Source organism: Athene noctua, chromosome 9 (assembly GCF_965140245.1).
Source record: "Athene noctua chromosome 9, bAthNoc1.hap1.1, whole genome shotgun sequence".
NCBI lineage: Eukaryota > Metazoa > Chordata > Aves > Strigiformes > Strigidae > Athene > Athene noctua.
In genome coordinates this window covers 14,240,770-14,253,259 of record NC_134045.1, presented here as the reverse complement: position 1 = coordinate 14,253,259, position 12,490 = coordinate 14,240,770, and the positions used below count along the sequence as shown (strand labels likewise).

General features: G+C 43.4%; 1 protein-coding gene across 13 annotated transcripts in view; it reads right to left on the bottom strand.

The window, feature by feature from the left end:
* ZNF536 (zinc finger protein 536) overlaps nt 1-12,185 on the bottom strand; it is a 352,088-nt gene extending 339,903 nt beyond the window's left edge. For 10 of the 13 annotated variants that reach the window (XM_074912935.1, XM_074912931.1, XM_074912939.1 and 7 more), the window contains exon 1: nt 11,909-12,185. The gene's annotated coding sequence lies outside the window, so the exon portion shown is untranslated. Of the gene's footprint in view, nt 1-9,363; nt 9,414-10,997; nt 11,086-11,908 lie in introns of those variants that run through there. The other 3 variants (XM_074912934.1, XM_074912937.1, XM_074912932.1) reach the window with 3 other exon arrangements.
* Between the last annotated feature and the right edge of the window lie 305 nt (nt 12,186-12,490).

The window sequence follows — 12,490 nt, the reverse complement described above, 5'->3', positions numbered from 1 at the left end:
CAGTATTTTTTCTTTGCTTGTGTGATGATGACTTCAACTAGAAGGAAGCTAAATTCGACTCGGCCAGCTCACACCTGAAAACAAGATACTGAATCATTGACAGCTACAGACCAAGTCATTACAGCATTCATTAAGGTCTTCAGTTAGTCAACTCGGTGGTGAACGTTGATCGTAAAAACACTGAAAAATACTTGCAAGCTTGGGTCCTGTGAAATTCACGGTTCTGTATGAGAAAGGGTTTTATTTTTCAGAGGACACCCAAGGGCCCCCTTTTCTCATTTATAGGATAGGTTCATGGTGGCATCTGAGGGACACTGAATGAAGGCAGAAAGTCAGGCAGCATGAGAAACTGAGAGGGAGGGAAGCTCTGCGTGCTTGTCTAATACCTCTCTGTTGTTAGTGGCAGAAGCCTCCTCAGACTGCCCGAGTCCGTATATTCATAAAGCAGCCATCAATATCCACAAATTTAGGCCATCCCCAGAATAGCCCTTTGCTACTTATACTGTAGAACAAAATAAAATAAAATCCAAACTAACTCAACACTCATCCTAAATACCTTTTTAAAAAGAATTTAAGAGTTTCATGCAAAGTGTAACCATCAGCCAGTATTCTACTCCTAGGATTTCACTATGGTTAACCTAACAAGTATCTGATTTTATACATTCTTCATGTGTAATATTTCTATGGGTGCCAGGGGCAGTAAAGGTATATAAGGGTTGCAGGCGTATCCCCAAATCCACCTCAGCTGTAGGAAGAAATCTCACAGCACTGATGTGATCAGAAATCAGCTCAGACCAGTTCTAAATGGTTAAGACTTTTTAACCCAGCTACAACAGGTATTTACACACAGCTTAAGGTTGTGACCTCAAACCTTTGAGAGTCAACTACAAGGCGCTCATGATTTCCATGGACTTTGAACCAGCTGCTAAAAGATATTCAGGCTAGCATTTTTTTGTACTATATGACAGAGAGTAGCGATAGCATCTTGTCTATACCTTGCAAGTATATATAAAAAATACCATATAGTTTTTAAGATCAAATTACAAAACCATTGATGTAGTTTAGGTCTTGTGAAAATCAAAGTTGCACAAAAATTGAAGACCAATAAAAATGTTTCCATGATTCTTTTTTTAATCCCATTGAAAACAATTTTTCGTTGTAAACATTTTTGCTAGCCAAGCACTGCAGCATTGTGCAACTGCATGACAGCCAAAGAGAAACTGATGAAAAGCTGACTAGATTGATTTCATTTTTCCAACCGGAGTGAAATACGTAAAAGGAAATAACAGAATGGTGATGTTATTTTTATATATAAAAAATGTTCACATTTAATAAACTCACATGGAAACTGCACAGCCAATGGTAACCACTTTTAAAATATATGTGCAGATCCCTCCAGTTCTGCACAGAAACGAAGGCAACAGTGGGCTTCTGCAGCATCTTTCCCCTTCCTCGGGGACCACAGAAGCACTCTCTCTGTTGGAAGAGGCAGATCTGAGCCTGCCCAACTCCACATCACCCATTCCCTCTCCCCACAGTGACCTCCCAGGTTTCTGTGTAGAAGTCTGGCAGGGGGTTACTACTGGAACTCAGAGCTATATTTATTCCCTTGGCTCCCATCCATCACTGCTGCAGAGCGGCCAGAAGGGGAACCAACCAATACAGCATGGGATCTGCCAGAGTTGTGCTGCCAGAGAAGTTAAGAATGAAAGACAGAAGCTATCAAAATGAGTATTTATATTTCTAAGGAACGAAGGGTATCCTCCCTTCGCGGATCCCCCTTCTACACATTAAGACATTTTGTCTCTCCTTTTTAAGAAATCCTGACAGAGAAACCTGCCAGTTCCATAGGTCATTTACATCTCGAGTTTCGTCATGAGGGAAGGAGCACTAACAGCACATTATCCCTTGCATCTCTGAGGCATTTTTTGCCATTTACGCAGAATTTCTCTCCCCCTCATAGTGCTACCAGAGAGAGCGCCATCCACAAGCTCTGCACTGTGCGCAGGTCCAAGGCACTTGCAGTAGAAGAGTCTAACCCTGCACCCGTTACACCTCCTACAGCTAGACACTCAATGCTCAGCAGGATGTAGGAATCAGTTAATCAGTTCTACTCAAACAATCCACTGAATAAAATAATGGCAACAAAACTCCATTTTGAAATGAAAATTCTTTGGATTATCAAGATGCATCCCGTCACCAACTGACTTTTATAATCACTGGATTGTGAACTTTACGAGAAAGGTAGAGAGCTGAGTAAGAAACAGGTTTTCCCATATCACAAACACTTTGAAGATTTCAGAATTTCCTCTTGTTCCCTACTGTGACTAACCTGGTACCTTTTGCAGATTTTCAAAAGGAAGAGCCAGGAAGACAACATTAAGAACACGAATACTCTCATCACATCATTCTCAGGAGCACAGGGTGCAGGACTCTGCAACAGAATCAAGCTGAACTCAGTCTCTCACATAACATTTGAGTGCCCAAGCCAAGAGTCAGTCCTCTTCTGACCCACTGAATAATTAAATGATTATTTAAATTGGAGTAGCCTGAAGCAGGAACTTAAAAAGACTCACCCTGGAAAAGCCACAGTGTGGTTATTACAGCACTCACCTGGGATGTGAGAAACTTGATTTGAAGAAGCTGATTCAAATCAGATATGAGAGGAAGGATCTGAATCTAGCTTTCCTCCAGCGACCCAGGTGCATTTCATAATCACCAGTCCATAATGAAGTGCAGAGATGCAACTCTTTCATTTTGAGCAGAAATTCAATTGTGGACCTGAGAAATCCTTCAAAGATGCAGCATGTTGATTCAAACTAATGAATGGGCACTTTTCAACTGCAATAAGAAAACTGCAGCTAGTTCTTGCCAGAAAGTGTATTTCTATATTTGGAAAGCACCTACCATGCCAAAGGCACTACCAAAACAAGCAACAGATTGAAATTCTAATCCAAAAGTGGTTGTGGATTTCCTATTGATCATTTACCTGATAGCATGTCCATTTATCGTATACACATGCATATAGCTTTGTGTATTCCAGTAAAAGAAAGATGCTTGAACATTTGTTATTTAAAACAATCAAGAATGTTTTAAAATATCTGAGCTATTTTAGAAGAAATTTTATGGTAAAATCCAAAGAAGGGAGTAGTTAGAACAGGAGAGTTTTGTTAGCTGGTATTATGGCACTAATAAAGATGCTGAGTTATCTTCTACTAGTTATTTTATTAGCCCTAAGAGGAATTACACTCCTATGGCAAAATCTCAATGAATCAATGAAGAACAGATAACTTAAAGAGGTAATAGTCTTTTATTATACATTTTAGTTTTGGGTAGCCTATAACCTTTGCATTTTTTAAACTCAAAAGGCTGGATTTCTTTTTGTACTTGAAATAATGAAATAAGAAAAAGTTTAATCAGGTTCCCTTTTTGAGAACATCAGGCTTTGCGCTGAGTTTACAAACAGTGGAGTTACACAATGTATTTGTAGTGAAACTAGAAATCACGTGACACTCACCTGGTATGGAAGAGAAGTTTTACCTACCGAGTCAGTCCTACTGCAACTGAAATAAGATGAGCATATTTGGATCCTAGAAATCACATTAAAAGCAACCAAAATTTTGCCAACTGTTATGCACTTTCCTCTGAGAAGAGAGACCCATCATTTTCCTCAAAAATGCAGGATATATTCCAACAAAACAAAGGTTCAATGAAAAGCTACTTGTAGTAGCAGTTTCAAAACTAGTGCTGTTTTCCAACATCAAGACAACTCTCGACATTCAAAAAACTTAGAAGTCATCCCATGGACTGAAACCCATAAAAACATTCACTCAAACCCTTAAGAAACGGGAAGAAAAAAAAAAACCAACAACCAACCAACAACAAACAAACCACCAAACAAAGAGTGCTTGTCTACATGTGGGGTTTTTTTTAGAACTGCTCCAGCACTGATACAGTTGAACCAGGGCAAGCACCTATCAAAAATCCTTGGCCACTAGAGCAGAAGGCAGTTTCTGCTTCTCCTGTCAATTATAAGCTAACACCAGAGAAGGCAAGGTTTCTTCCTAATTTACTCGATCGACACTTCACTGTCACATCACTCCCTCGAGTAAAACTGGTATCAAAACTAAAGTGTTGCCCTGCCCTATGTTTTAATATTTCTATGGACCCCTGAAGAAAAAACACACATAGATCTAGCGTGTCAATGTTAACAAACATGCAAGAAAATAAAATGTAACCTATCCATAGGGAGCTATCAGAAGAAATGTAAAAAGTTAACATCCAGCCCACCACGTAAGCCTTTGTTAATAGAAACCTGACTTTACACCTCCTTGCTTTCTTCACCCCAGCTCTCACATGCTCTTTCTCAAGAAACAAACCTAGGCTTCCCTTGAACTCATTTATCCTTTCCTTGCTGGTAATTTATTCCATATGTTTATTATCCTTTGCATGAAGTAATTCTGCCTGAGTTTCCTATTTACCCATGCTTTCCTAAATTTTAGATTAAAGGGACCTATCTATATCTGTATCTACCATTGATATCCCAATGACAAAATTGACAGTAACAATGTCTGCACAAATCTATGGAGACCAACTTATGAGAGTGAAATAAAACAACATCAATACAATATGCTATCATTTAGAAAAATAAACGTAAGACCAGCCTGGCAACCTAGCACAGTGCTATCACGTGAGTTACCAGGGCTAATTCCCAGATCAGCAGGGGCCAGGACTACGGAGGAAGCAATACACATAGCCCTGTTGTGACCAAATAGACTGTGGCACTTGATAGCAACCCCTTTGTAGCATTGATGAGCTCAACAGGGCTCCCATCCTCCTCACAAAGAACCACAGTGACTGCGGCAGAATGTCCCAGAGGCATAAAAAAGGAGGAAAAGTTTGTAACAGCGCTTATCGCAGTTAAAAAAACTAACATAAAAGAAACTATAACAAAATTCACATTAAGACTGAAACAAGCTTATTATGAAAGGAGGGATCAGGACTGCCATTTATCCCTTTGCACCATGATATCCTGACTCCTTTGGGACTGATGGCAAGGAGGGCTCTCCAGGGCATCCCTGGCTGACCCGAGGCAGAGCAGGGGCCATGGGCAGCCCCCCCCCGCAGCCAACCTCCCCTGCGTCCCTTTGGAGGCCAGGGGGGTGAAAGTCGGTTCATACTCTCCTTTTTCTCCCCATCTCTTGATTCCTGTTCACAAAACCAAGACAGGCCCCAATTTTCCCAAGTAACCTTTCCCTGGCAGTGTGAGTAGCCCACGTGGGATAACCCCTGCCTGATCTTCACCGACTGCCACGCTGCCGGCAAGCGCTCATTCCCTCTGGAAGCCCAAGATGCCTACAGCTGGACAGTTTAACACTAATGCATCAAAAATGAGCAGCTGGTCTTAAGAAGCTAGTTCTGTTGCTTGTCCCACACTATGGGAGTGCTATCAAAGCCATCATCATTATTTTCAGACACTGCTACCTGCAGAACTCTCTGTTAATGTCCTACCATCACAGGCAGAGCTGCATTTTTCATAACGTGGCAAATACTTGTGAGGAATTACCTACTTTTGCTTTTGGTTATACGAGTCTCGAATGCTGCAATGCACATGGAGAAAAGATCGGATACTGAGGCTGCTGTGGCTATTTTAGTTCTGTTTTCTTCATCTGTGTTTAAAAGACAGTCAGATTATAACAAAATTGTTTGTCTTTAATATAGTTCAACTTGACCTGATGAACCCATTTCTTTAGAAAACAATCTCTCATGGAGTATTTAGATTAAGACCTCTAAAAAACAGACTTCAAAATACTTTCAAGGCCCCGACTTACAATTTTTAAAAAACACAGACATCTAGGCTAATTATAATTACTCGTCTATAATTCTTTTGCTTTTCTGATGCATCTGGTTATCTAGTAAGATGCACCTGAAAATTAGAGCAAATTTAAACATAAGGGAAGGGTGCCAAATTCAGAATACTGGAAGAATCTTCCCTCTGGGAGCATGTTCAGTCACAGCATTGGTGCAGTTGGGCAGAGGCAACCCAAATTCCCCCTTGCTACCCTATTCCTGTGCTTCTTTCGTGATCTGGTCTCTGCTACCTCTGAAAAGATGCTTCAAATCTCTCACTCAGTGCTTGGCTTCGTTGCTTAACCTGCCAATAGTAGTGAAAATGTCAGAGCAGTTATTGTGATCCACTCAGATTTAGACAGACACTACTCAGTTATTTCATGTTAAGCAACAAACATCCATCAGATCATTACAATTTTCACACATCTCTATCCAAGGTCAGATTCTGATCAGTGACTTGGTCATAAAAAGTTCATACTCCATATTCAGCCACACAACTAGAAGCTAGAACCACATGTCTGTACAATAACCCTACAATCATTCAATTAAGCATCTCAGAATTATTTAACTTTTACATATTTACTTTCGTTAGCTCATCCTTCTTTCCTCTTCTGCGAACATCTGTGCCCAGAGTGTCTTCACTAGAGAAATTTGGATTTCCACCTACAGTTGCCAGAAATAAGTTTATTCATGTTTCTATAAAAGAAGGAATATGTATTCTATTTTTTCATCTATGTTCTCCTTCCCTAAATCCAAATTACTTGCACCTCTGAAACAGACACACAAAATGCCTCAGAAAAGATGGGTTAAAGAATAAGGCAAAAAATCCAAGGTGAATGAGAGGATAGAAAAATGGCTTTTTAAGATCGTACTGCTTTTAGCATTTTGAAGATTCAATATACATCTATTCAGGTATCTGAGAGAAATTCAGAGATTAAAATTTAAATTTACTTACAAATCCTATTAAAACAGAAGATACTGGAAAGCTTTAATTGTCCTCATTCAAACCAGAAAAATAAATCTATTTATGGCTTTCTTTTCAATTTTTTATAAAGTTCACATAAATCCATGTGCTTTTTTTAATGCCTTTTTTTTTTTTTCCTTCCAGTCAAGGCACTCTAAAAACACCTGTGCAATTCTAAGTCAACTTTAAGCAAAAATCAACATTTGGAAAAATTACTTCTACTGATTTTCCTACACTTGACAAAACTTGTGCTTCCCAGGGAATAAGCACAGCCCATTTTAATGGGCTAGTGGATTTTCTAAGTCTGTTCTAATGCAAATCTCTTTGGTCACCTAAGGCTCCCATGGTGGGTAAACAACCTAATGTGTCAGCTTTCTGTACTGAAGATCACAATTTCTGATCTCAGCACTGTCTTCATTGCTGCAAGCAAAACAGTGGTACTGATGTTGCAACTTCCAGACTACTCTCTTCTGATAATGAATGGGTTGGGTTATTGGCCTCTAGCATGGACAAAAATATGACAATCAGCCTCTTCATTATATAAAAGTCTACAGTGAAGACAGTGCCAGACAACTTGCTGAGTATTATAGCTCAAATATGTTCAGAAGTCAAAAAGCCCATAGAACAATTCCTTTTTCTTCTTTACAATTGATAAGTCATAGTCAATTTACTAAAAGTGTTTTAATACAGTATTTCCATCATAGCAACTTGTATCTTCAGGAGCTCATTTGCAAAACACAGCTTTAGCATGCAAATATTTTAGATACATTCCCTGCAAACGTAATCGAGAGACTAACCTTTCTTACATCTGCAGTTCTTAATTGTCATCATTTGAACAGCAAATGAAAACAAAGTTTAAGTCACTGGCACTTTAAAAAAAAGATCATATTAAATCTCATTTACCTGCAGTGATAGAAATTCAGTCACAAGCAAAATCTGAAGACAGAGCAGATACGAGAAAGTGCACCCAATCGCAGGGTTTAGCAACTGTACCAAGACTCTCTTCTAGTGCACGTTCTGAAACAGCAATCGATCCTCTAAGCACTTGTTACCAAACTGGGGACATTTTCTTTCTACAAAATTTAGAAAACTTTAAACAACTCATTTATGATTCTCTTCTTCAGAAGATTAACAGCACATCCACTGGAAGACGAATTAAAAATAAAATTTCTAAAAAAGGCTATCAGAAAGGGGAGGATAGACTAGGACAAACATCTCAAGCTATTTAATATTTTTATAATGACTAGAGATCAGAGAGCCCTCTTTAGCTGTCTAACTTAAAAAATAACAAAAAAAAAAAAAAAAAACCAAACCCAAACAAACAAGCCCCCCAAAAAATGCATCAGCTGTTGACTGAACACAGGGCCTGATTTTCAAAGCTGCTGAGCACCCACAACTCCATCTGAAGTCAGTGGAAGTGATGAGTGCTCAGCAGCTCTGCAAATCAGGCCCAAACTGTACAGGGGTCTACCAGCAGCCTAGCAGAAGTGGTATTTAGGAAAGGGGGTTTGTTGCAGAAATGAGAAGGTTCAAAGTAATCTGTCAAAGAAGTGCTGCTACATTCATGAATCGTAAAGCTAGCTAGCTCTCATCTATGGGAAAAAGTTAATTCATAGGGCTCATAGGGCTTGCATTTGTCAAGGAGCAGGACGTCAATGCTATCATTATCAGGCAAATCAGCCAGGCGTTTAATGGTAGAATCAGGAGACATTTGCTCTCCACTATCAGAATGACATCATAACTAAAGCAGCCTTCAGCGAGGGGGGAGAGCCGGGGCAAGGCTTGGGCTGCACGCAGACTTTGCACTTCTGCTCGGCTCGCCCCACTGATCGCTGCTCCCCTTCCCCAGGAGGCGACGCCTGCAGCTGCCTTTGCTCCACAACTTTGTCCTCGCAGCATCTGAAACACCAGCATCTGATTTTACAAAATACTTCTAAACCTGCCCGATCCAAAACTGCGATACTGTAAACCAGCCACTCGGTTAGGAGGGGATGGGTTTTACACACAACCTACAAATTCACACTAAAAATTTCTGGTATTTTAATTACTTCAGTCATCTTCATCCTCCGTCAAGTGGGGGGGAACACACATTAAAAAACTAGTCGCCTCGATGATTTAAGAAGTAACAGCTTAGTTAACTAAGTTGATTTTTAAGCGCACACAAACACATGCACACGCCATCTCTGAATATTCTGAAGTATTTAGTGATGAACTATTCGATGATCAGCAACATAACAGCAATACACATTTCCCTTCCACAGTAGCTGTAATTATAGAATTCAGACAGCACGAATTACAAACTGTTAATCTATTTTCTTTAAAAATACCGCTACAGGTACACCGGCACGGTACAAAAGCCTCACCTTGTATAAGAACTGTGAGGGAAAAAGTTATGAAAGCAGACAGAAAACCTAAAATCCCTGAGGCTACAAAAAAATCCCGCTATTGAGAAATAACCCAAGAGACCACATAGGGAATGTACAGCTTTCAGAAGCACTTCTCATCTTATTTGCACTTAACCTATTGATGTACTTATGCAGGTCACTTACTTTTCGGATATGTTTGAACCCTTTATAATCATGCAGATCGCCGCGGTTTTCACTTGGGCTTTTGTTTTTTTGGTTTTGTTTGGTTTTTTGCAAACAAGTTTCATTTAAAGAAGATCCAATTATGTAAATCTGCTCCCGGATAGGTAGTGAATATTCAATATGACGGTGATACTGTAATAGTTCAATGCAACGCACTGTACTGGACAGATTTATGAGGCAACGTCACTACTACGCTCTGGTCCTCGCTGAAGCATCTTGAAGTTAATTAAAGCTGCAATGTCCACTTTTCCAGCCACCCTCCTCATTCAGGTTTACTATTTCAACATCAAACCAGCAAGGGGGCCTCCCCCCTCTCTCCGTACATTTAAGCAGCCTTCCACAGTCAATGAACAATGAACAAAGATTTGAGTGATAGGAAGGGGGGGAGAGAAAAAAAATCTCCGCAGGAATAATCAAATCCGGTTTAAACAAGTAAAAATATAGTTTCTAATATTAAACTAGAAAAAAAAAAAAAACACCAAACATTCTTCTCCAAGCGAACGTGTAGAGGCGCTTAGCCAACCCCTCAAGAAAGGGTCTAAAAGCAGCCAGTCCTTTTTATTTCGAGCAGTGAATGAGCCCAAACAAGGATTCTAAACTTAATTATGACACTTAAAATAGTCTTTTTCCACATAAGCGGGGAGGCTCGCCGCTGCTATCTGTATCAACCGGTCAAATCAGCTCAGCAAACACGGCCCCTGTTGGATTTATTTTAAACTGCACGGGGGGGGCGGGGGGGAACGCGCAGCCCCGCAGAGCGCTCCAGCCGCGGGCGCCCGGGCAGCCGCGCCCGCCCCGCCGGGCCCGCGCCCCACGCCCGCCCCTGCCCCGCTCCGCGCCGCTCCGCGCCGGGCCCCGCCGCTGCCCCGCTCCCCGGCCCGGCCGCGGCCGAAGTGGAAACGAAGGGCTCTGACAAATCGCGTCTCCGCCTCGCCGCCGTACCAGACACGGCCATGTCCGCCGCCCGCACCCCGAAACAATGCCCGCCGCGCAGGCGGGCGCCGGCCGGAGCCCTCCCCGCCCGCCCGCACCCACGGCCCGCACGGGGCTCCGCGCAGGCGGACCGTGCCCCCGGCCCCGCCGCCGCGGCGGGGGACGCCGGCAACTAACTTTTCGGATGGAGCCCGTGCGAGCCGCCCCGCGGGAGCCGCGGACCCTCCGGAAAAAAAAAAAAAAAAAAAAAAAAAAGGCAGCATAAATCGTCGCGACCTTTTATTTTGCGATAAAGTTCACCGGCGGCACCGCTCCCCTCAGCCCCTCTCCCCCCTCACACACCACACACACATATATATTAATTATTTGCAAAACTGCAACAGATGGGCGCATTAAAATCTGGATTCTTTCCTACACAGCATCAAAGAATTTCTCCTTTCCCCCCCCCTCCGTTAATCCCGCCGCCGGCCCGGTGCCCCCCCCCCCGCCTCCCCGGCACCGCAGCCCCGCGCAGCCCCCCGCGCAGGAGAGCGAGGCCGCTGCCCCGCGCAGGCAGCGGCGCCCCCGCGGCCCTCCGCGCCCGCGCACAGCGCGCCGCCGGGAAGGGGATGCTCCCCCCCCCCCCCCCCCCCGGGGATTGCCATTTAAGTTTCCTCCTTAACCTGTTACTTTCTCCGGGCGCTGACAAAAGCCCCGGCGGCGGGCTGGCAGGTGCCTCCCCGCTCCCCGCGGCGCCGCCGGGCGCGCTCCGCTCCCCCCGAAAGGGCTGAGACCTGGCCTGACATTTAGTGCCTACTTGAATGTCACAACGCTCCTCGCAGCATTATGCACGGCTCCTATTCATAAGAGGTCGATTAGAGCACAAAATGGCAGGTCTCTTAGGCACTTGAATCTCACAAGTTTGACACATGGTATGCATCAGCTAACTTTGATTAAAAAAAAAAAAAAAAAAAAAAAGAGGGGGGGAGTTTACAAATTACACCACGATTAGCCGGGATCCTAAGGGGGGAGGGAAGGAGGAAGGGGGGGGGGGGGGGGGGGGCGCGTTTAAAGTCACTTCGGCAAAGTTTGCTCCGCAGCAACCCTTTAAAACAAAAAGTTTCTGGGCAAGTTAAGGGCAGGGTCGGTGCGGGCTGGGGACGGCGGGCGGGCGGCCCCCGGGCAGCGTCGCGGCCGCCGCCGGCACTCGCCTCCCCTCGCCTCGCCTCGCCTCGCCTCGCCCGCCCGCTCCTTTTTTGTAAAGTAACGGTTTTAAAAGAAACGAGAGAGAAAGAGGAAAAACGTAGGGTTTTCTTCAGGCTAAGTTCTATAGCGCCATTCAATGGCTTCTCCGCTCCTTTCATTATTTTCTGCTTTTCCCCTGACAGCCCTGCTTGCAAACGTCACTGCTATGGATATTTAATTATACTGTATTTTTTTAATCACGGTGGAAAACGCAGGCCCCATTGCGATGATTAAAAAGAAATAAAAAAAATAAAAAAAACATACTCCGGACTGACTTTGGAGCCTCTTTGATGGCTCAGGGAGCCTCCCGGATCCTCAAAATCCCCCTTTTTACCTTTGTCTTTCTTACCTTAAAATTTAAAGCAAAGCGTAGAAGAAACTCCCGCACGTAAACGGAGCGTTGTAAAAGATTGTGTTCAATGAATAATGAAGCATGTCCACATGATTGACTTGATCATTTTCTTGTGCGGAGGGGGAAAAGTGCGGCGCGGGGCTGCCGCGGCCGCCCGCTCCGGGTAGCCCTCCCAACTGCTTCCAGCACATCCCGAGCAAAGAGCGCTTTATTTTAATCTGTCTCTTTTCAGAATAACCCCCTTCATTGATACTGATCACCCAACATCACAAGACATCCCCATCTCTCAGCGTGGACTCCCCCTATCTGGTAGGTGAAATGCATTGTACCATTAAAAAAGCACTCCATTGTCGTCTTGGCATAATTCACAGCAACTAGATAGGTCTTGCGGCATTTAGCTTTGATGAGCCAAAAGCTGAACCCTTGATATAATAATCTACAAAGAATGGTCTGTGATCGTCCATTTTTTCTCCCTGTCTAGCAACTAAGAAACCATTTAACACGGCGCAGCTTGGTCGTGACCTTGAGCCCGTGTAAACACCCCGAGGAGCCCGCGCCGCTCCGCAGCCCCACGGCCAG